The 25,586-nt window shown below is 46.0% G+C and overlaps 1 protein-coding gene across 1 annotated transcript in view; it reads left to right on the plus strand.

Moving 5' to 3' along the window:
* Positions 1 to 1,069: 1,069 nt before the first annotated feature.
* Positions 1,070 to 25,586, plus strand: part of FAM149A (family with sequence similarity 149 member A) — a 201,731-nt gene continuing 177,214 nt past the window's right edge. Inside the window, exon 1 of the mRNA XM_044297878.1 lies at positions 1,070 to 1,124. The gene's annotated coding sequence lies outside the window, so the exon portion shown is untranslated. The remainder of the gene's footprint in view (positions 1,125 to 25,586) is intronic.

Consider the following 25,586-nt stretch of genomic DNA (forward strand, 5'->3'; position numbering starts at 1 on the left):
ATGACTTTTTGATCACTTTTTATTTAATATATAGGCTAACTTTTTTAAATATTTTAATAGTACAGGCATTTTCACATGTGGCGATGCTCATTATGTTTTTTGTTTTTTTTTTACTTTTCTTTACTTTTTTTTTTTTACTTTTTGTTAGGTCACCAAGTGGACCACAACTTGCAATCATCAGATTGCAACTTATACAAAACAATGGAAATTGCTCTATTAGCGGTCATGCACATGACCGTATTTTCTTTCTGTGTCCATTCAGTTTTTTTTTAGTAGCCCGTATGCGGAACCATTCACTTCAATGGGTCTGCAAAAAAAAAATGGAAATAACTAATTCCGTTTCTGTAAGTCCACAAGTCCGTTCTGCAAAAACATAGAACATGTCCTATTCTTGTTCATTTTGTGGACGAGGACAGGCATTGTTACAATGAATCCCCCCAAAAAACGGATGCAACACGGACATCACACAGATATCATCCATTTTTTATTTATTTTTGTGTATGAGCCCTTATTCTGTATAGAAACCACTATATCACAGTTAAGTGCTGCCACCTAATGACCTGAACTGGGATATACTAATAATGAGCCTGGAAGCTTAGCACAGGCTGCGGCTCAATATTAGAACAGGGTGCTTTCCCTGATCTCCGCCAGAAGAAAGCGAGCCTGAACAAGAAGCATGCGCTTCCGATTTTTAGCACTCTCAGATGACGTGGTGACATTTGACCATGGTTCTTGAGTTGTTAAATATCTACGGTCTGTGTTACCACAGATCGAGGACATTAGTTGTGGGTGAAACAGCAGGCACCCAGTTGCTTTGACAACCGCTTCACTCCGGAGTGGGCGTCATTTTTAAAGACCCGACATGCGCCGTACATTTATGGTGGATGTTGGGAAGGGGTTAATGCTTATAAGACAGTTCAGTGGTTGTCCCGCAGTCCCAGTATGGGGAGGTATTTCCCGCTTTCTGCCAGCTGTCTCTGCTTCCTTTCTGCCAGCTGTCTGTAATGATAAAGCAGAAAGACATCCGTCCGCTCTCTGCTCCATCATTCTTCCCCCTGTCTGCGCTGCACACTGCGCTGCCCGGGAGCTGTCCATGTATCATCCTGCTGCTGCTGGGGAATGAGGTGAGTATGTTGAGGTATTATTTTTATTTATAACAATTTTTTTTTAACTGCCTGTAAGGGGGCACAGCTGGGCATATTACTTTACTGTAAGGGGGCACAGCTGGGCATATTACTTTACTGTAAGGGGGCACAGCTGGGCATATTACTTTACTGTGAGTGGGCACAGCTGGGAATATTACTGTGAGGGGGACACAACTGGGCATATTACTGCGAGGGTGCACAGCTGGGCATATTACTGTGAGGGGGGACATCAGGGCCGGCTCCAGGTTCATGTGGGCCCTTGGGCGATAAATCCCATTGGGCCCCCATGAGGCATTTTTTTACATTGACATGTCCCCCTGTGGCTCCCGCACGGTATAATGACCCCCAGTGGCCCCTATACAGTATAATGACTACTAGTGGCCCTTCACACAGTATAATGACTACTAGTGGCCCTTCACACAGTATAATGAACCCCCAATTCCCCCCCCCACTGTATTATGACCACCTATGGCCCTGCATTCAGAAAAATAACCCCCAGTCGCCCCCATTCAGAATAATTACCCCCAGTAGCCCCCACACTGGGGGAATACTGTATGGAGGGGGCTCTGGGGGTCATTATACTAAATGGGGGACACTGGGGGTCATTATACTATGTAAAGGGCCCTCACAGTATAATGACCCCACAGTGACCCTCCATTCAAAATAATGACCCCCAATCGCCCCCACACTGGGGGTTATACTGTATGGAGGGGGCACGAGGGGTTATTATATTTAATGGGGGCTCTGGTGGTCATTATGCTAAATGGAGGGTCAATGGGGATCATTATACTAAATGGGGGGCACTGGGAGTCATTATACTGTGTAAGGGGCCCTCACAGTGTGATGAATGACCCCCCAGTGGCCCCCTCACATACCTATCATTGCTGGGGAGCTGGTGGTCCTGTCATTCACTAACCGCAGCTCCCTGCGCTCCTTCTCTCCCGGCGGCCCGCTGCAGCAGTGAGCCAGGCCTGGAGGAGAGAAGGAGATGTGCAGTGATGTAGGTAGAACTGACTGGGCCCCACAGCAAATTTTAGTACGCCCCCCTCCCCCCCAATGTGTGTTCACATCACGTTTTTTCCTATCGGTTTGATGTATACAAATGTGCAGCACTCCACGTTTTTGTATCCTGCAGAGTCAAGTAAAAAATGCATACGTTAACGTATATGTTTTTTTACAATGGAACTGTATGGTGAACGGATGCCACTGTACGGCATTAGTCTGAGGATTGTATGGTGACCGGACGCCACTGTACGGCATCAGTCTGAGGATTGTATGGTGACCGGACGCCGCTGTACGGCATCAGTCTGAGGATTGTATGGTGACCGGACGCCGCTGTACGGCATCAGTCTGAGGCATCTGTTAACGCATATATTTTTGGTATACATTAAATGGATGGCACAAATGGGATGTGAACCCAGCCCTAGTGTCAGAATAAGCACCAGTACACAGCGGAGCAGCGTGGCGGAGAGGGGAGGACGCCATGTACTGACAGAGCACTACCTGGTCCTGGTGGTCAGTGGTGAGGACTGTGTTTCCCAAGGATCATTTTCTACTGGGAAATACAGGGCACAGTATAATACACTAGAATCTATATAATATAATGATATTAGCCCTACCCCCAAATAATAATACAATTAGGGGGTCATTTATTATATAGAAATACGTCTATGTTAAGCTACTTTCACACTAGCGTTCGGGGCTCCGCTTGTGAGTTCCGTTTGAAGGAATCTCACAAGGGGCCCCGAACTGATCCGTCCAGCCCTAATGCATTCTGAGTGGTCTGGCAGCGTTTGTCCTCCGCTCCGCTCAGCAGGCGGACACCCGAACGCAGCTTGCAGCGTTCAGGTGTCCGCCTGCCCGGGCGGAGGCAAACGGATCCGTCCAGACTTACAATGTAAGTCAATGGGGACGGATCCGTTTGAATATGACACACTATGGCTCAATTTTCAAACGGATCCGTCCCCCATTGACTTTCAATGTAAAGTCTAAACGGATCCGTTTGCATTATCATGCAAACGTATCCGTTCTGAACGGATGTAAGCGTTTGCATTATAGGTGCGGATCCGTCTGTGCAGATACCAGACGGATCCGCACCTAAACGCACGTGTGAAAGTAGCCTTAGGCGTATTTCTGACACAGATTGTGGCACAAAGGTCCTTAGCACCGCAATCTGTATCTTTTCCCGCTCATGCCAGGTCTAAAAAAGGATGGCGTGGGCAGGGAAGGGGATACAGTTATGGCCATGCAGTTATTGGATACCACCGCCATATAGTGATAACACCGCCATACAATGATAAAACCACCATACAGTGACCGGATAAAAGGGTATAAGAGGGCACAGTGCAGGGAATGACTATGGGCACTGCACAGGGTGTGGTAAGAGGGCACAATGCAGGGTATAAAGGGGCACAGTACGGGGTGGGGGGCACAGTCACATGACCCTGTGACGTTAGAAGGTCCTTATGGTGAATGCTGTTCAGATGCCACCATAATGAGAGGCAGAGGAGTGAGACAGGGCCCCTGGATGGACAGGAGGGGTGGACACAGCAAGTAGGTTGAAGGGACTCTGAGGGGGATTCATACAAGAAGTAGGGGCAGGAGGTCTGTGCAGGGCAGCAACAGGAGATAGGGGGGTGAAACAGGAGCTCTGGATACATGAGGGAGGAAAGGAGACAGCAGGGGCCCCATGAGGATGAGATAGGACAGGATATGGGGGGGGGGGGCAGATGTGTGGGGGGGGGGGGCAGGTATCATGGAGGCAAACTGCTTAATGAAACAGTAATACAACTAAATAGAATGAAGCAGCAGCCGATCGGAGAGTCCCCCCCCCCCTTCTGTCCCACAGAGAAGAGACAGTCACAGTGCAGACTCACTCACAGACTGTCTTCACACTTCTCTGCTCCAGCTCCAGCCTCCAGCCCTCTGGTCTCTCTCCTCAGGCAGCGTGTGTCCTGTGTAGAGGGGGCGTGGTCTGAGTCTCTGCAGCTCAGGGGGCGTGTCTGAGTCTCTGCAGCTCAGAGGGCCCCACCAAAGGGGTACTGTGTAACTGAAGTGACAGCAGTGAGAGCTCCCATCTGTATTGATGGAAGTGCTCATAGCAGCTCAGTGGGCCCCCCCAGGAGCATTGGGCCCCGGCACTTGACCGGGGATGCCGGGTTATGACGCCGGCCCTGGGGGACATAACTGGGCATATTACTGTGATAAGGCACACAACTGGGCATATTACAGTGAGGGGGCACAGAACTGGGCATATTATTGTGGTAGGGCACAGCTGGGCATATTACTGTGAGGGGGCACAGCTGGGCATATTACTGTGAGGGGTCACAGCTGGGCCTATTACTGTGAGGGGGCACAGCACTGGGCATATTACTGTGAGGGGGCACAGAACTGGGCATATTACTGTGAGGGGGGCACAGAATGTGGCAGATTACTGTGAGGGGGCACAGAACTGGGCATATTATTGTGAGGGGGGCACAGCTGGGCATATTACTGTGAGAAGGCACAGCTGGGCATGTTACTGTGAGGGGGCACAGCTGGGCATATTACTGTGAGGAGGCACAGCTGGGCATATTACTGTTAGGGGGCACAGCTGGGCATATTACTGTGAGGGGGCACAGCTGGGCATATTACTGTGAGGACAGCACAGCTGAGCATACTACTGTGAATGGGCACATATATGGACATTGCTACTTTGAGGGGACACATATCTGGGCATCGCTACTGTAAGGGGCACATATCTGGGCATAACTACTATGAGAGGGCACATATCTGGGCATTACCACTTCTGTTAGGTTGTCACATATCTGGGCATAACTACTGTGAAGGAGGCACATATCTAGGCATTGCTACTGTGAGGGGGCACATATCTGGACATAACTACTGTAAAGGAGGCACAATGCTGGCATAACTACTGTGTGGTGGCATAAAGGGGGAATAGTTGCTATGTGGGGGCATTTACGATACTGAGTGGGATTAGGTGTTTAGTTATGTTTTGGGCGGAGTTAGAGGCGTGGCCTAGTGCGGGCTCTGCACATACTGTCCTTCTTCCTTCTTTTCAAAAGTTGGGAGGTATGGGGTTATTCATGATTATAAAACAGGTTTGCTTTTTCCCCTCAGGGACTGGGGCAGGCTTGTCCCTGGGCTGTGTCTGGTACTGCAGGTCAGCTCCTTTGATGTAAATAGGGATAAGCTGCAATACCAGCCACTACCCATGGACAAGAGGGGAACTGTTCATTGGAAAATATACAGACATTTTTTCTAAACCCAGAAAATCCCATTAAAAATTCTACTCTTAAATATAGAACTAACCAGGTCATTTATTTTACAGTTTCATGGCCAGGCAATTTTGGCAGCAATTATCAGTCTATTGTTCTGTGAGATATTTTTCTCTTCCCTTCTTGTATTTGATTACAGACGATCCGCAGTGACACAGGTTTTAATTACTAGTGAGTTAATATGTGATGATTCTCTAATTAGAGTAACTGGATTAACCTTTAAGTGATACCTGCAGCTCATATTCCCCTTTATTTCATCATGGCATTTTCTTTCTTTCTCTTACAGTGTCTTCACACGTGCTTTGTACATGTGTCGGCTCTGATGTATGTCACACAAGCAGTGGTAAAATGACACTAAGACTGAGTGACGGCATGATGTGCTGCTCAGTGAGCAATCCTGAAGAGCCAGTACACATGTAGACTCAGGAGCGTAGCTGAAGGCTCATGGGCCCTGGTGCAAGAGTTCAGCTTGGGACCCCATTCCCTCAGTACTGTGTGGCCACGGGGCAGGGAAGCACATTCCTACTGCCCAGCGGCAGATTGGCCATAGACCTTACAGGGAAATTTCCCGGTGGGCCAATGCAAAGCGGACCGGCCACTGGAAGTTTTTGGGGATATATTTTGTTTTGCTGGCAGTATTTTGTGATGGACTGTGGTATTTGGCTCTGTTGGGGTGGTATAATGTGGCACAATATAGTATTGCTGGCCCTTCCTTCCATCAATCTGGAGCCAACTACAAAACGTGGCCACTTTTAGTATTTTTTCCAGGGCCACTTTAAGTTCGCAGTCCGCCGCTGCTGTTGCCTGAGGCAAAAATTGACGCCCACCATGCCAAATTCTTGACCTAACCCCTTCCTTACAGCCAGAGGACTGACTTTAACATTCTGGGCCCCAGTGCAAAATCTATAACAGAGCCTTCCCAACATGTACTTTCTATAATACCGGTGTCTTCTTATGCGGCACAAGGGTCTTTGGGCCCCTCAGGCTCCTGGGCCCAGTAGCGACTGCTACCTCTGCACCCCTTATAGCTACACCCCTGTGTAGACTAACTATATGGCTTTTGAATAATCAACAGGATGAGAAATTGCTGTAGGGTGCCCTGTGGCCACAGATTTAAAAAAATGCCTTTCAGGGGAATGTAGATTTGAAATAGCAGTTGATCTTGTTAGAAGAGATGAGTTTAGCTTGAATTTGTTGTGGTGGGGTATTCGTGGATGGTGGTAAATGCCCCTTTACATGGAAAGACACTTTAAACCAGGGTTTCTCAACTCCGGTTCTCAGGACCCACCGGTCATGTTTTCAGGATTTCCTTAGTATTGAGCAGGTGATATAATTAGTGTCCATGCAACAGGATTTACCACAGGTATTCATTCTGTGGGATATTCTGAAATCCTGACCGGTAGGTGGGACCCGAAGACCGGGGTTGAGAAACCTTGGCATTGACAAAGGATTAGTGGTTTAAAGAGTAGTTGCTGAGAATCTGATGGACATTTGATTATGGAGGATCATCACTGGCAATAGAAGAAACATCAACCCCACTGGGAGAGGAGCACCATTGCCTTCCTAGAGACATGTCTCAGGAGTGCTGTGTATTAGATGGCAATGCCTTGCCTTAATACATTTTGCTATGAGCAGCATTTACACTTAAAGTGAACCTCTTTGAGGTCGGCGTAAAGCCATGGCAGTCACACTGATGTGTCTGTCTCTTGTTAATGTGCTTACATGCTAAAGAAGTTGTATAATGGGCCAATTTTTTCGCAATTAAAAAAATTTAAGAATTCAAAGAATTGATACCCTCTCAGACACCATGCTGATCCCCTTCAGACACTTACTGGTTCTCCACTGGTGTCGTCTTCCTTGTCAGGTTTAACATACAGGGAATTCAAGGAAAGGTTTAATCAGTCATTTACTAGGTGACCACTGCCTGTATGGGCCTTTCCTGAGCATTTTACCAAAAAGTTTGCCCTGCTGGAAAGCAACTTACAACTTCACAGCGTGTGACAGCTAGGAGCCCAGTGATATGAGAGTTCTGCCCTTGCACACCATCTGCTCATTGACTGGTTTATCTCTATTACTATGCAATAGCTCCCCTGTGCACATCATCTGCTCATTGACAGGTTTCTCCCTATTACTATGCAATAGTTCCCCTGCGCACATCATCTGCTCATTGACAGGTTTCTCCCTATTACTGTGCAATAGTTCCCTTGTGCACATCATCTGCTCATTGACAGGTTTCTCCCTATTACTGTGCAATAGTTTCCCTGTGCACATCATCTGCTCATTGACAGGTTTCTCCCGATTACTGTGCAATAGTTCCCCTGTGCACATCATCTGCTCATTTACAGGTTTATCCCGATTATTGAGCAATAGCTCCCCTGTGCACATCATCTGCTCATTGACAGGTTTCTCCCGATTACTGTGCAATAGCTCCCCTGTGCACATCATCTGCTCATTGACAGGTTTCTCCTGATTACTGTGCAATAGCTCCCCTGTGCACATCATCTGCTCATTGACAGGTTTCTCACTATTACTGTGCAATAGTTCCCCTGTGCACATCATCTGCTCATTGACAGGTTTCTCCCGATTACTGTGCAATAGTTCCCCTGTGCACATTATCTGCTCATTGACAGGTTTCTCCCGATTACTGTGCAATAGTTCCTCTGTGCACATCATCTGCTCATTGACAGGTTTCTCCCTATTACTGTGCAATAGTTCCCCTTTGCACATCATCTGCTCATTGACAGGTTTCTCCCTATTACTGTGCAATAGTTCCCCTGTGCACATCATCTGCTCATTGACAGGATTCTCCCTATTACTGTGTAAAAGCTCCCCTGTGCACATCATCTGCTCATTCACAGGATTCTCCCTATTACTGTGTAATAGTTCCCCTGTGTACTCCATCTGCTCAATGACCGGATTCTCCCTATTACTGTGTAAAAGGTCCCCCTGAAAACCATTTGCTCATTGACATTTACTGTGCTCATTCTCCCTATTACTGTGCATATTGAGAAGCAGCTGCTAGAGGTTAGAGGAGCTTGCAAGTCACTTGATTCCTTGCTGGCAATGTTGGCTGCATGCTGTGAAAGTATGAGCCAAAAAGAGAGACAGTGGTATGGTAAGTATAGTGAGCACACCAGAGAAACACATAAAAAAGGCTTCATTATAGAAGAAATTGGCGTGTACAAATATACCCATAAAAACATCTAAAACCAGCAATTGAACACAAAGGGGGGTGCCATGATGAGGGGTAACGAAGCTAGGTTAGCTGGCGATATGTGTAGGGTGGTTTGCTCACCCTCATCCCCAGGCTGCACAGGTCTGGTTTAAAGGCTTCATGTTTACTACATCATGTTTTTTGTCATCACTTGCTTGATATTTTGATGATCTCTTGCATGTATGCCTTGATTATAGTTACCCTGCAGACCTGGCATTTGATTTATTGTTTCATGGGGGATGGTGTATGGGAGGGTTCTGATCATGGCACCCCCCAGTGTGTTCAGTTACTGTTTTTAGATATTTTTATGGGTGTATTTGTAAGGCCTCATGCACACGACAGCTGTGTGCATCCGCGTCCGTCCCGTCATTTTTCACAGTTTAGTGGAGGTCCCATTCATTTCTATGGAGCTGTGAAAAAAAACTGATAGTCCTCTGTTTTTTCTCCACGTCCGTGATTCCAGTCTGTCCAAAAAAAATATAACCTGTCCTATTCTTGTCAGTGGAAAACGGAGGACAGACCCATTCAAGTCAATGGGTCCGTCAAAAAAAAACTGAGGCACAACTGGTATGTCATCCGTGTCCGTTTTTTTCTATAAGACCTTGGTGCAATAAAATTACACTTTTCATTGACCTTCCTTTTTTTTCCCCTTGTCAGACAAAAAAAAAGGAACACACAAGGAAACACAACTGAAGCAAAATCGGACCCGGACCACTGAAGCCAAATCACTGACAGTGAAAAAACACTGTTGTGTGCATGAGGCCTAATTCTATTTTGAATAAAGATTTTCTGAATGAATTTCTCTGGTGTGTTAGGTATGGTTGTGTAGCGCCCTACTTTCTTTTTGTTTGTGCACCCATGTGCTTGTTTTACACAGTGTGAAAGGTCTTATAAATAGCTACACAGTAACACATAGGTGACAGACCTCTTGAATCAAAGATGGCAATAAAAGGACTGATGATGATAATTTCTACCTCCCCACAATTAGTTATAGTTTTATCGCTTATTGTTGAGCTTGCCAATAACCCTTGTAACTGACACAGCTCAGTGTAGGAATGAAATGCAGATAAGGCTGGAGACACAAGTCCTAGACACTGCAGTCTTAGGAGATGATTATAGTGATCAAGAGAAGGATTGCCAGTGGGGAGGGGAGCGGGTGAAGAAGAAGAAGGGAAGAAATGTGCAGAAGAACTTGTATGATGTGCCTGTACACAAATTCACATACATATATAGTGACTTTTATATTCTATGCATCAACATAATAGCCCAATGCAGAAATGGTATACTAGCTGATAGCACTCATCATTTGTACCATAGGGGTGGGACACAGTGAGAGATACATTACATCAGTACATAGTCGTTTCTGCTTCTGTGAGGTACAGCCAAGTACATTAACAAGGAAACAGACAGTGCCAACATAAAATACATGAAAAGGTTGTGATTAGAGTTGAGCGAACACCTGGATGTTCGGGTTCGAGAAGTTCGGCCGAACTTCCCGAAAATGTTCGGGTTCGGGATCCGAACCCGATCCGAACTTCGTCCCGAACCCGAACCCCATTGAAGTCAATGGGGACCCGAACTTTTCGGCACTAAAAAGGCTGTAAAACAGCCCAGGAAAGGGCTAGAGGGCTGCAAAAGGCAGCAACATGTAGGTAAATCCCCTGCAAACAAATGTGGATAGGGAAATGAATTAAAATAAAAATTAAATAAATAAAAATTAACCAAAATCAATTGGAGAGAGGTTCCATAGCAGAGAATCTGGCTTCCCGTCACCCACCACTGGAACAGTCCATTCTCAGATATTTAGGCCCCGGCACCCAGGCAGAGGAGAGAGGTCCCGTAACAGAGAATCTGGCTTCATGTCAGCAGAGAATTAGTCTGCATGTCATAGCAGAGAATGAGGCTTCACGCCAGCCACCACTGCAACAGTCCATTGGCATATATTTAGGCCCAGCACCCAGGCAGAGGAGAGAGGTCCCGTAACAGACAATCTGGCTTCATGTCAGCAGAGAATCAGTCTTCATGTCATAGCAGAGAATCAGGCTTCACGTCACCCACCACTGTAAGAGTCCATTTTCATAAATTTAGGCCCAGCACCCAGGCAGAGGAGAGAGGTCCCGTAACAGAGGATCTGGCTTCATGTCAGCAGAGAATTAGTCTGCATGTCATAGCAGAGAATGAGGCTTCACGTCAGCCACCACTGCAACAGTCCATTGGCATATATTTAGGCCCAGCACCCAGGCAGAGGAGAGAGGTCCCGTAACAGACAATCTGGCTTCATGTCAGCAGAGAATCAGTCTGCATGTCATAGCAGAGAATGAGGCTTCACGTCACCCACCACTGCAACAGTCCATTGTCATAAATTTAGGCCCAGCACCCAGGCAGAGGAGAGAGGTCCCGTAACAGACAATCTGGCTTCATGTCAGCAGAGAATTAGTCTGCATGTCATAGCAGAGAATGAGGCTTCACGTCAGCCACCACTGCAACAGTCCATTGGCATATATTTAGGCCCAGCACCCAGGCAGAGGAGAGAGGTCCCGTAACAGACAATCTGGCTTCATGTCAGCAGAGAATCAGTCTTCATGTCATAGCAGAGAATCAGGCTTCACGTCACCCACCACTGTAAGAGTCCATTTTCATAAATTTAGGCCCAGCACCCAGGCAGAGGAGAGAGGTCCCTTAACAGAGGATCTGGCTTCATGTCAGCAGAGAATTAGTCTGCATGTCATAGCAGAGAATGAGGCTTCACGTCAGCCACCACTGCAACAGTCCATTGGCATATATTTAGGCCCAGCACCCAGGCAGAGGAGAGAGGTCCCGTAACAGACAATCTGGCTTCATGTCAGCAGAGAATCAGTCTGCATGTCATAGCAGAGAATGAGGCTTCACGTCACCCACCACTGCAACAGTCCATTGTCATAAATTTAGGCCCAGCACCCAGGCAGAGGAGAGAGGTCCCGTAACAGACAATCTGGCTTCATGTCAGCAGAGAATTAGTCTGCATGTCATAGCAGAGAATGAGGCTTCACGTCAGCCACCACTGCAACAGTCCATTGGCATATATTTAGGCCCAGCACCCAGGCAGAGGAGAGAGGTCCCGTAACAGACAATCTGGCTTCATGTCAGCAGAGAATCAGTCTTCATGTCATAGCAGAGAATCAGGCTTCACGTCAGCCACCACTGCAACAGTCCATTGGCATATATTTAGGCCCAGCACCCAGGCAGAGGAGAGAGGTCCCGTAACAGACAATCTGGCTTCATGTCAGCAGAGAATCAGTCTTCATATCATAGCAGAGAATCAGGCTTCACGTCACCCACCACTGTAAGAGTCCATTTTCATAAATTTAGGCCCAGCACCCAGGCAGAGGAGAGAGGTCCCGTAACAGAGGATCTGGCTTCATGTCAGCAGAGAATCAGTCTGCATGTCATAGCAGAGAATCAGGCTTCACGTCACCCAACATTGGAACAGTCCATTGGCATATATTTAGGCCCCGGCACCCAGACAGAGGAGAGGTTCATTCAACTTTGGGTAGCCTCGCAATATAATGGTAAAATGAAAATAAAAATAGGATTGAATGAGGAAGTGCCCTGGAGTCCAATAATATATGGTTAAGGGGAGGTAGTTAATGTCTAATCTGGACAAGGGACGGACAGATCCTGTGGGATCCATGCCTGGTTCATTTTTATGAACGTCAGCTTGTCCACATTGGCTGTAGACAGGCGGCTGCGTTTGTCTGTAATGACGCCCCCTGCCGTGCTGAATACACGTTCAGACAAAACGCTGGCCGCCGGGCAGGCCAGCACCTCCAAGGCATAAAAGGCTAGCTCTGGCCACGTGGACAATTTAGAGACCCAGAAGTTGAATGGGGCCGAACCATCAATCAGTACGTGGAGGGGTGTGCACATGTACTGTTCCACCATGTTAGTGAAATGTTGCCTCCTGCTAACACGTTGCGTATCAGGTGGTGGTGCAGTTAGCTGTGGCGTGTTGACAAAAGTTTTCCACATCTCTGCCATGCTAACCCTGCCCTCAGAGGAACTGGCATTGACACAGCTGCCTTGGCGACCTCTTGCTCCTCCTCTGCCTTGGCCTTGGGCTTCCACTTGTTCCCCTGTGACATTTGGGAATGCTCTCAGTAGCGCGTCTACCAACGTGCGCTTGTACTCGCGCATCTTCCTATCACGCTCCAGTGCAGGAAGTAAGGTGGGCACATTGTCTTTGTAGCGAGGATCCAGCAGGGTGGCAACCCAGTAGTCCGCACAGGTTAAAATGTGGGCAACTCTGCTGTCGTTGCGCAGGCACTGCAGCATGTAGTCGCTCATGTGTGCCAGGCTGCCCAGGGGTAAGGACAAGCTGTCCTCTGTGGGAGGCGTATCGTCATCGTCCTGCCTTTCCCCCCAGCCACGCACCAGTGATGGACCCGAGCTGCGTTGGGTGCCACCCCGCTGTGACCATGCTTCATCCTCATCCTCCTCCACCTCCTCCTCATCCTCGTCCTCCTCGTCCTCCAGTAGTGGGCCCTGGCTGGCCACATTTGTACCTGGCCTCTGCTGTTGCCAAAAACCTCCCTCTGAGTCACTTCGAAGAGACTGGCCTAAAAGTGCTAAAAATGACCCCTCTTCCTCCTCCTCCTCCTCCTCCTCCTGGGCCACCTCCTCTTCCATCATCGCCCTAAGTGTTTTCTCAAGGAGACATAGAAGTGGTATTGTAACGCTGATAACGGCGTCATCGCCACTGGCCATGTTGGTGGAGTACTCGAAACAGCGCAACAGGGCACACAGGTCTCGCATGGAGGCCCAGTCATTGGTGGTGAAGTGGTGCTGTTCTGTAGTGCGACTGACCCGTGCTTGCTGCAGCTGAAACTCCACTATGGCCTGCTGCTGCTCGCACAGTCTGTCCAGCATGTGCAAGGTGGAGTTCCACCTGGTGGGCACGTCGCATATGAGGCGGTGAGCGGGAAGGTCGAAGTTACGCTGTAGCGCAGACAGGCGAGCAGCAGCAGGATGTGAACGCCGGAAGCGCGAACAGACGGCCCGCACTTTATGCAGCAGCTCTGACATGTCGGGGTAGTTGTGTATGAACTTCTGCACCACCAAATTCAGCACATGCGCCAAGCAAGGGATGTGCGTCAAATTGGCTAGTCCCAGAGCTGCAACGAGATTTCGCCCATTATCACACACCACCAGGCCGGGCTTGAGGCTCACCGGCAGCAACCACTCGTCGGTCTGTTGTTCTATACCCCGCCACAACTCCTGTGCGGTGTGGGGCCTGTCCCCCAAACATATGAGTTTCAGAATGGCCTGCTGACGTTTACCCCGGGCTGTGCTGAAGTTGGTGGTGAAGGTGTGTGGCTGACTGGATGAGCAGGTGGAAGAAGAGGAGGAGGAAGCCGAGAAGGAGGAGGTGGCAACAGGAGGCAAAGAATGTTGCCCTGCGATCCTTGGCGGCGGAAGGACGTGCGCCAAACAGCTCTCCGCCTGGGGCCCAGCTGCCACTACATTTACCCAGTGTGCAGTTAGGGAGATATAGCGTCCCTGGCAGTGCTTACTGGTCCACGTATCTGTGGTTAGGTGGACCTTGCTACAGATGGCGTTGCGCAGTGCACACTTGATTTTATCGGATACTTGGTTGTGCAGGGAAGGCACGGCTCTCTTGGAGAAGTAGTGGCGGCTGGGAACAACATACTGTGGGACAGCAAGCGACATGAGCTGTTTGAAGCTGTCTGTGTCCACCAGCCTAAATGACAGCATTTCATAGGCCAGTAGTTTAGAAATGCTGGCATTCAGGGCCAGGGATCGAGGGTGGCTAGGTGGGAATTTACGCTTTCTCTCAAATGTTTGTGAGATGGAGAGCTGAACGCTGCCGTGTGACATGGTTGAGACGCTTGGTGACGGAGGTGGTGGTGGTGGTGTTGGTGGTACATCCCCTGTTTGCTGGGCGGCAGGTGCCAACGTTCCTCCAGAGGCGGAGGAAGAGGCCGAGGCGGCAGCAGCAGAAGAGGCCGAGGCGGCAGCAGCAGAAGAGGTAGCAGGGGGAGCCTGAGTGACTTCCTTGGTTTTAAGGTGTTTACTCCACTGCAGTTCATGCTTTGCATGCAGGTGCCTGGTCATGCAGGTTGTGCTCAGGTTCAGAACGTTAATGCCTCGCTTCAGGCTCTGATGGCACAGCGTGCAAACCACTCGGGTCTTGTCGTCAGCACATTGTTTGAAGAAGTGCCATGCCAGGGAACTCCTTGAAGCTGCCTTTGGGGTGCTCGGTCCCAGATGGCGGCGGTCAGTAGCAGGCGGAGTCTCTTGGCGGCGGGTGTTCTGCTTTTGCCCACTGCTCCCTCTTTTGCTACGCTGTTGGCTCGGTCTCACCACTGCCTCTTCCTCCGAACTGTGAAAGTCAGTGGCACGACCTTCATTCCATGTGGGGTCTAGGACCTCATCGTCCCCTGCATCGTCTTCCACCCAGTCTTGATCCCTGACCTCCTGTTCAGTCTGCACACTGCAGAAAGACGCAGCAGTTGGCACCTGTGTTTCGTCATCATCAGAGACATGCTGAGGTGGTATTCCCATGTCCTCATCATCAGGAAACATAAGTGGTTGTGCGTCAGTGCATTCTATGTCTTTCACCGCTGGGGAAGGGCTAGGTGGATGCCCTTGGGAAACCCTGCCAGCGGAGTCTTCAAACAGCATAAGAGACTGCTGCATAACTTGAGGCTGAGACAGTTTCCCTGGTATGCATGGGGGTGATGTGACAGACTGATGGGGTTGGTTTTCAGGCGCCATCTGTGCGCTTTCTGCAGAAGACTGGGTGGGAGATAATGTGAACGTGCTGGATCCACTGTCGGCCACCCAATTGACTAATGCCTGTACCTGCTCAGGCCTTACCATCCTTAGAACGGCATTGGGCCCCACCATATATCGCTGTAAATTCTGGCGGCTACTGGGACCTGAGGTAGTTGGTACACTAGGACGTGTGGATGTGGCAGAACGGCCACGTCCTCTCCCAGCACCAGAGGGTCCACTAACACCACCACGACCATGTCCACGTCCGCGTCCCTTACTAGATGTTTTCCTCATTGTTATGGTTCATCACAACAACAAAAATATTATTTGGCCCAATGTATTGTATTCAAATTCAGCGGGATATAAATTTGAGGCCTAGTATTTAGGCGCTGGGTGACCGGTATGGATTTACTAACAGAATTAGACTTGGAAATGCACAGTAGCGTGTTTGTGAAGTTATTCTGAATGACCCTATGTGCACCTTGAATATTATATACCCTTTTAGGGATAGATTTCAAATAGCTCTGATATAGCAGAAACCACTAAATTATGAAATTGCTAAATTGGGAATTGTATTTCAACCCTGAACAAAAAATGTGCTTTGACGGACACTAAATAACTTTCCCATCCACAACAGGACAGCGGTAACGAGAGATTTAGCGGGATATAAATTTGAGGCCTAGTATTTAGGCGCTGGGTGACCGGTATGGATTTACTAACAGAATTAGACTTGGAAATGCACAGTAGCGTGTGTGTGAAGTTATTCTGAATGACCCTATGTGCACCTTGAATATTATATACCCTTTTAGGGATAGATTTCAAATAGCTCTGATATAGCAGAAACCACTAAATTATGAAATTGCTAAATTGGGAATTGTATTTCAACCCAGAACAAAAAATGTGCTTTGACGGACACTAAATAACTTTCCCATCCACAACAGGACAGCGGTAACGAGAGATTTAGCGGGATATAAATTTGAGGCCTAGTATTTAGGCGCTGGGTGACCAGTATGGAATTACTAACAGAATTAGACTTGGAAATGCACAGTAGCGTGTGTGTGAAGTTATTCTGAATGACCCTATGTGCACCTTGAATATTATATACCCTTTTAGGGATAGATTTCAAATAGCTCTGATATAGGAGAAACCACTAAATTATGAAATTGCTAAATTGGGAATTGTATTTCAACCCTGAACAAAAAATGTGCTTTGACGGACACTAAATAACTTTCCCATCCACAACAGGACAGCGGTAACGAGAGATTTAGCGGGATATAAATTTGAGGCCTAGTATTTAGGCGCTGGGTGACCGGTATGGATTTACTAACAGAATTAGACTTGGAAATGCACAGTAGCGTGCGTGTGAAGTTATTCTGAATGACCCTATGTGCACCTTGAATATTATATACCCTTTTAGGGATAGATTTCAAATAGCTCTGATATAGCAGAAACCACTAAATTATGAAATTGCTAAATTGGGAATTGTATTTCAACCCAGAACAAAAAATGTGCTTTGACGGACACTAAATAACTTTCCCATCCACAACAGGACAGCGGTAACGAGAGATTTAGCGGGATATAAATTTGAGGCCTAGTATTTAGGCGCTGGGTGACCGGTATGGATTTAGTGACAGAATTAGACTGGGATATGGCCAAAAAATAACCACACTATTGCTGGTTAAATGCACTTGGTGACGGGCGCAGCTTGCCCCTGATGTAGTATATGGCCAAAAAATGAACAGACTATTGCTGGTTAAATGCACTTGGTGTCACAGCTTGACGAACCACACTACTGAGGGTTAAATGCACTTGGTGACGGGCGCAGCTTGCCCCTGATTTAGTATATGGCCAAAAAATGAACAGACTATTGCTGGTTAAATGCACTTGGTGTGATAGCTTGACCAACCACACTACTGAGGGTTAAATGCACTTGGTGACGGGCGCAGCTTGCCCCTGATGTAGTATATGGCCAAAAAATGAACAGACTATTGCTGGTTAAATGCACTTGGTGACGGGCGCAGCTTGCCCCTGATTTAGTATATGGCCAAAAAATGAACAGACTATTGCTGGTTAAATGCACTTGGTGTCACAGCTTGACCAACCACACTACTGAGGGTTAAATGCACTTGGTGACGGGCGCAGCTTGCCCCTGATGTAGTATATGGCCAAAAAATGAACAGACTATTGCTGGTTAAATGCACTTGGTGACAGGCGCAGCTTGCCCCTGATTTAGTATATGGCCAAAAAATGAACAGACTATTGCTGGTTAAATACACTTGGTGTGATAACTTGACCAACCACACTACTGAGGGTTAAATGCACTTGGTGACGGGCGCAGCTTGCCCCTGATGTAGTATATGGCCAAAAAATGAACAGACTATTGCTGGTTAAATGCACTTGGTGTCACAGCTTGACGAACCACACTACTGAGGGTTAAATGCACTTGGTGACGGGCGCAGCTTGCCCCTGATGTAGTATATGGCCAAAAAATGAACAGACTATTGCTGGTTAAATGCACTTGGTGACGGGCGCAGCTTGCCCCTGATTTAGTATATGGCCAGAAAATGAACAGACTATTGCTGGTTAAATGCACTTGGTGTGATAGCTTGACCAACCACACTACTGAGGGTTAAATGCACTTGGTGACGGGCGCAGCTTGCCCCTGATGTAGTATATGGCCAAAAAATAAACAGACTATTGCTGGTTAAATGCACTTGGTGTGACAGCTTCACCCTGATGTAGGCTTTAGCCAAAAAACAACCACACCATTGAGGGTTAAATGCACTTGGTGACAGGAGCAGCTTGCCCCTGATTTAGTATATGGCCAAAAATAACAGACTATTGCTGGTTAAATGCACTTGGTGTGACAGCTTCACCCTGATGTAGGCTTTAGCCAAAAAACAACCACACCATTGAGGGTTAAATGCACTTGGTCGCAGCTTGTGCTGGCGCACCACAAGACACAAAATGGCAGCCGATCACCCCAGAAAAATGTGACTGACAAATGGTCTGGGCAGCCTAAAAACAGTGAGCAATTGAGTATCAGCAGCTCAATGATCCACAGCTGCAGATCGATCAATAATCAAGTCCTTGGGAGGAGTTAATCTGCCTAATCTCGCCCTACTGTCGCAGCCGCAACCTCTCCCTACGCTAATCAGAGCAGAGTGACGGGCGGCGCTATGTGACTCCAGCTTAAATAGAGGCTGGGTCACATGGTGCTCTGGCCAATCACAGCCATGCCAATAGTAGGCATGGCTGTGATGGCCTCTTGGGGCAAGTAGTATGACGCTTGTTGATTGGCTGCTTTGCAGCCTTTCAAAAAGCGCCAAGAAAGCGTCACAAAAGCGCCAAGAAAGCGACGAACACCGAACCCGAACCCGGACTTTTACGAAAATGTCCGGGTTCGGGTCCGTGTCACGGACACCCCAAAACTCGGTACGAACCCGAACTATACAGTTCGAGTTCGCTCATCCCTAGTTGTGATATTGATGTTATATGTCTCCTGGCTCAAAAATGCTAATTCAGCGCATGCTGCCCGACATGGTTTAACATTTAGCCATTGTTCCTGAATTTAAAAAAAAACATCCTGTAAAAAGAAGATGTGGTATCATGAGGCATTTAAACCTTTCGCTTCCAGGGGAAGTTTGGAAATTTTTCACCTTTGGTATCCAGGACAATTTTACACTTTTGACATTTACAAATAGAAATCACAAAATAAAAAAGTCTGAAATTAGACACCAGACGCATGGTCAAAATGCCTCTCAGCTCTTACACACAGACAGCTTCTGCATTAAGTATGTCCTTTTTCATAAAAATTATATAAAAGTTGTTACCCAAGCTAAAAGTTATATCGACCACACCTCTTATAAATCAAAGTTCTACATGCTCAGAGCTCAGGCACGCAACTTAGGCCTAAATTTACATATATATATAAAAGTTTGGAGCTTCATAAAATCTCCAGAACTGAAAAAAAGGAACAGCTTATAAAACACAAGAATTATGCTCTTTGAAAAGTATCCCTAAACTGATTTATTTCCTGAAAGCAGATAACTGATGATTATAGTTGCCTTGACTGAATATTGACAGCCATGTCCAACAAACATTTGCATCTAAGGGACTGTTCACATTGAAGACTCGATGTGTGCAGAATTTTTTTATCTGGTAAGAATGGCACTTCCATTATTTTCATTGTTTTGCTCCTCTAAGGGCTCTTTCACACTTGAGTTCTTTTGTTCCGGCATAGAGTTCCGTCGTCGGGGCTCTATGCCGGAAGAATCCTGATCAGGAATATCCCCATGCATTCTGAATGGAGTGAAATCCGTTCAGGATGCATCAGGATGTCTTCAGTTCCGGACCGGAACGTTTTTTGGCCGGAGAAAATACCGCAGCATGCTGCGCTTTTTGCTCCGGCCAAAAATCATGAACACTTGCCGCAAGGCCGGATCTGGAATTAATGCCCATTGAAAGGCATTAATCCGGATCCGGCCTTAAGTTAAACGTCGTTTCGGCGCATTGCCGGATCCGATGTTTAGCTTTTTCTGAATGGTTACCATGGCTGCCAGGACGCTAAAGTCCTGTTTGCCATGGTAAAGTGTAGTGGGGAGCGGGGGAGCAGTATACTTGCCGTCCGTGCGGCTCCCGGGGCGCTCCAGAGTGACGTCAGGGCGCCCCACGCACATGGATGACGTGATCACATGGCACGTCATCCATGCGCATGGGGCGCTCTGACGTCATTCTGGAGCGCCCCGGGAGCCGAACGGACGGTAAGTATACTGCTCCCCCGCTCCCCACTACTACTATGGCAACCAGGACTTTAATAGCGTCCTGGCTGCCATAGTAACACTGAACGCATTTTGAAGACGGATCCGTCTTCAAATGCTTTCAGTTCACTTGCGTTTTTCCGGATCCGGCGTGTAATTCCGGTAAATGGAGTACACGACGAATCCGGACAACGCAAGTGTGAAAGAGGCCTAACGCAGCAGGTGGGGTGAACTTACCCTTAGAAATTCAAGCAGATGTTTACACATAAAAGCAAAGTAAATATAAAATAAGGGGTTGTCCTAGATTTTGATATTGATGACCTATCTGTGCATGCTCTAAGAAACAGTACAGGAGTCTAAGTAGGAAGGAGGATGCCAGAGACACATAGCTGAACTTGTGCCAGCAAAGGAGGAAAGGAAGCTCCGGTACAGGGTGCAGATACAACATTTTAAGCTACCTGCTCATTGAGGGGGGTTGAGGGAGGGAGCTTGGCACCCGTGCCCGCGTGTAGGGGCAGCAGTGCTAGCATGGAGAGTTGAGCTATCATATTGTATATGGCATTGTGCTTATTAAGCTGCAAGGAGGACACAGCGCTCCCCAGAGCCCGTTGACCTCTTCAAACAACTGATTGGCAGGGGTGGATCTTCAGCAATCAGATATTGATGACCTATCCTGAGAATAGGCCATCAATATTAAAACCTCACATAAGATGTGCAAATCTCATACAGATACATCTGAATAAATTAGAATACATTAGAATATCATCAAAAAGTTTATTTCAGTAATTCAATTCAAAAAGTAAAACTCATAGATTACATAAAATCATTACACACAGAGTGATCTATTTCAAGTGTTTGTTTTAATATTGATGATTATAGCTTACAGCTAATGAAAACCCAAAAGTCAGTATCTCAGAAAATTAGAATATTATATGAGACTAATTTAAAAAATGATTTTTAATACAGAAATGTCGGCCTACTGAAAAGTATGTCCAGTATATCCAGTCAATACTTGGTCGGGCCTCTTTTTACATGAATTACTGCATCACTGCTACGTGGCATGGAGGCGATCAGTCTGTGACACAGCTGAGGTGTTATGGAAGCCCAGTTTGCTTTGATGGTGGCCTTCAGCACATCTGCATTGTTAATATCTATCTTCCTCTTGACAATACCACATAGATTCTCTTATGGGGTTTAGGTCAGGAGTTTGCTAGCCAATCTAGGACAGTGACACGGGGTTACTAAACCAGGTATTGGTACTTTTGGCAGTGAGGGCAGGTGCCAAGTCCTCCTGGAAAATGAAATCAGCATCTCCATAACGCTTGTCAGCAGAGGGAAGCACAAAGTGCTGGTAGGTGGCTGTTCTGATAGTGGACCAGTATCAGCAGATGACATGGCTCCCCAAACCATCACTGACTGTGGAAACATCACACTGGACCTTAAACAACTTGAACTGTGTACCTCTCCACTCTTCCTTCAAACTATGAGACCTTGATTTCCAAAATGAAATGAACAATTTACTTTCATCTGAAAACAGAACCACTGAACAACAGTCCAGTCCTTTTTTCCTTAGCCAAGGTTAGACACTTCTGATGTTGTCTCTGGACCACGAGTGACTTGACTCAAGGAATGTGACAGTTGTAGTCCATGTCTTGGATATGTCTATGTGTGGTGGCTCTTAAAGCACTGACTCCAGTCGCAATCCAATCCTTGTGAATCTTCTTGAATGGCCTTTCCTTGACAATCCTTTCAAGTCTGCAGTTATCCTTGTTGCTTGTGCACCTTCTTCTACCACACTTTTCCTTCCACTCAACTTTCTATTAATATGCTTGGATACAACACTCTGTGAACAACCAACCTCTTTAGCAATGACCTTTTGCAGCTTAAAATCCTTGTGGAGGGTGTCAATGACTGCATTCTGGACAACTGTGAAGTCAACAGTCTACCCCATTATTGTGTAGCCTACGGAATAAGGACCAAGGACCATTTAAAGGCTTAGGAAACCTTTGCGTGTGCTTAGCATTGATTAGAGTGTGACACCATGAGTCTAGAGCAGGGATGATCAACCTTCGGCACTCCAGCTGCTGTGAAACTACAACTCCCAGCATGCAAACATGCTTGACTGTTCTCACAACTCCCATAGAAGAGAATGGAGCATTCTAGGAGTTGTAGTTTCAGAACATCTGGAGTGCCGGAGGTTGCTGATCCCTGGTCTACAATATTGAACTTTTTCACAATATTATAATTTTTTGAGATACTGACTTTTGGGTTTTCATTAGCTGTAAGCAATAATCATCAACATTAAAAGAAATAAACACTTGCAAAAGATCCCTCTGTATGTAATGAATCTGTAGAATATGAGTTTCACTTTTTGAATTAAGTTACTGAAATAAATAAACTTTTCAACCAGATTGTAATTTATTATAAACCAATAATTTATACCAGTATACCAGTAATTTACTTATATACCACAGGTGTATGCATCAGCTTGCGCTCTAAAAAATACTGGAAAAGAGGTAATGTAATATATGGTCTTCATCCACATATGCATGAAAAAATGCATACTGTACATGGCAAACAGCTGTCATGTTACCAAAATCTACATTTTCTGAGAGAGCACAGCATACCATAAATAAAATTAATAACAAACACACACAACCACCATCACGGAACTTTGAAGTAAACTGTGATTATATAGTATATGATTTTCCATTCTCCTATGTGCTGTCCTGGCTAAGGGTTCTCATTTAGAATTCATATTAATTGCATACTGTTATACATATATTTCTTATCTACTTTACTTACTCTACTTTGATGTCATTTAGTGGACATTGTTATATTTGGTTTTATGTAAGTTATCAATGGTTGTATTTAAGGATGAGCGAACCAGTTCGGACCGAACCAGGCGAACCCGAATATTTTCAGGCATAGCGCCATTTTAGTTCACATGTTGGCAGAAAAAAAGCACTAGAGAGGAACAAGAAGGGTTCTCACATGACTCTGAGAGGAAGTGAGGGGGGAGGGCTTGCCCTGATTGAGTCCCAGGCTGACAGACAACCTGGATGAGCCAATCAGTGCTGCAGCAGTCAGGGAGGTACCCTAGCAGAATGAGCAGAATGCCATGCTGTGCTGGGTTGTAAATGAGGCTGGTTGGGTCTTACCATGTCTGCCAGGAAAACGATCTTATGGAGTCAGGTAGAGGGAAAGAAATCAATCAGGGACAGTCAGAAATCAATCAATCAAGCATATTGCCAGGGATAGTGAAAGGAAATGCTAGGATTCCAAAGACGAATTATGTGTGTTCTGTACAATAGAGAGAAGCAGGGCAGCTGATAGACAGGGAAAGAGAAGACATGACCTGTGGCTGACTGTGCCTGTTATCAGAGATGCAGGTGCACCCCAAAAGCAGCTACCTGGAAGCCAATACAGAAGTTGTAAATGTTGTGAATGTTGTAAATAACAAAAATAAAAATGGTGCCAAAACAGCTATTTCTTGTTACCTTGCCTCACAAAAAGTGTAATATAGAGCAACCAAAAATCATATGTACCCTAAACTAGTACCAACAAAACTGCCACCCTATCCCGTAGTTTCTAAAATGGGATCACTTTTTTGGAGTTTCTACCCTAGGGGTGCACCAGGGGGGCTTTTAAATGGGACATGGTGTAAAAAAACAACAACTGTCCAGCAAAATCTGCCTTCCAAAAACCGTATGGCATTCCTTTCCTTCTGCGCCCTGCCGTGTGCCCGTACAGCAGTTTACGACCACATATGGGGTGTTTCTGTAAACTACAGAATCAGGGCCATATTGAGTTTTGTTTGGCTGTTAACCCTTGCTTTGTTACTGGGAAAAATGGATTAAAATGGAAAATTTGACAAAAAATTTAAATTCTGAAATTTCATCTCCATTTGCCAATAACTCTTGTGGAACACCTAAAGAGTTAACGATGTTTGTAAAATCTGTTTTGAATACCTTGAGGGGTGTAGCTTCTTAGACGTGGTCACGTTTATGGAATTTCTACTCTAGGGTGCATCAGGGGGGCTTCAAATGGGACATGGTGTCAAAAAAAACAGTTTAGCAAAACCTGCCTTCCAAAAACCGAATGGCATTCCTTTCCTTCTGCACCCGTGTGCCCGTACAGCGGTTTACGACCACATATGGGGTGTTTCTGTAAACGACAGAATCAGGTCCATAAATATTGAGTTTGGTTTGGCTGTTAACCCTTGCTTTGTAACTGGAAAAAAAAATTATTAAAATGGAAAATCTGCCCAAAAAGTGAAATTTTGAAATTGTATCTCTATTTTCCATTTAATCTTGTGGAACACTTAAAAGGCTAACAAAGTTTGTAAAATCAGTTTTGAATACCTTGAGGGGTGTAGTTTCTTAGATGGAGTCACTTTTATGGAGTTTCTACTCTAGGGGTGCATCAGGGGGGCTTCAAATGGGACATGGTGTCAAAAAAAAACAGTCCAGCAAAACCTGCATTCCAAAAACCATATGGCATTCCTTTCCTTCGGCGCCCTGCCGTGTGCCCGTATAGCGGTTTGCGACCACATATGGGGTGTTTCTGTAAACCACAGAATCAGGTCCATAAATATTGAGTTTGGTTTGGCTGTTAACCCTTGCTTTGTAACTGGAAAAAAATTATTAAAATGGAAAATCTGCCCAAAAAGTGAAATTTTGAAATTGTATCTCTATTTTCCATTAATTCTTGTGGAACACCTAAAGGGTTAACAAAGTTTGTAAAATCAGTTTTGAATACCTTAAGAGGTGTAGTTTATTGAATGGGGTCATTTTTGGGTGGTTTCTATTATGTAAGCCTCGCAAAGTGACTTCAGACCTGAACTGGTCCCTAAAAATTGGGTTTTTGAAAATTTCAGAAAAATGTCAAGATTTGCTTCTAAACTTCTAAGCCTTGTAACATCCCCAAAAAATAAAATATCATTCCCAAAATGATCCAAACATGAAGTAGACATATGGTGAATGTAAAGTAATAACTATTTTGGAGGTATTACTATGTATTATAGAAGTAGAGAAATTGAAACTTGGAAATTTGCAATAAAAAAAAATGTGGGTAAATTTTGTATTTTTTTATAAATAAAAATAATTTTTTTTTACTTCATTTTACCAGTGTCATGAAGTAAAAAACAATCTCAGAATGGCCTGGATAAGGCAAAGTGTTTTAAAGTTATCAGCGCTTAACGTGACACTGGTCAGATTTGCAAAAAATTGCCAAGTCCTTAAGGTGAAATAGGGCTGAGTCCTTAAGGGGTTAAGGTGAAATTTAGCATCAAGCCTCAATCGTCCGTTTACATATATTCAGTTTCCACACAATCGCAATAAAAACAAATTGTTGTGGGGTTTAATTTAATTAAGCAGCAACCAAGTGTCAAGCCTCAATCATTGGTTTATGTATA

This window comes from Bufo gargarizans, chromosome 1 (genome assembly GCF_014858855.1).
Source record: "Bufo gargarizans isolate SCDJY-AF-19 chromosome 1, ASM1485885v1, whole genome shotgun sequence".
Lineage (NCBI taxonomy): Eukaryota > Metazoa > Chordata > Amphibia > Anura > Bufonidae > Bufo > Bufo gargarizans.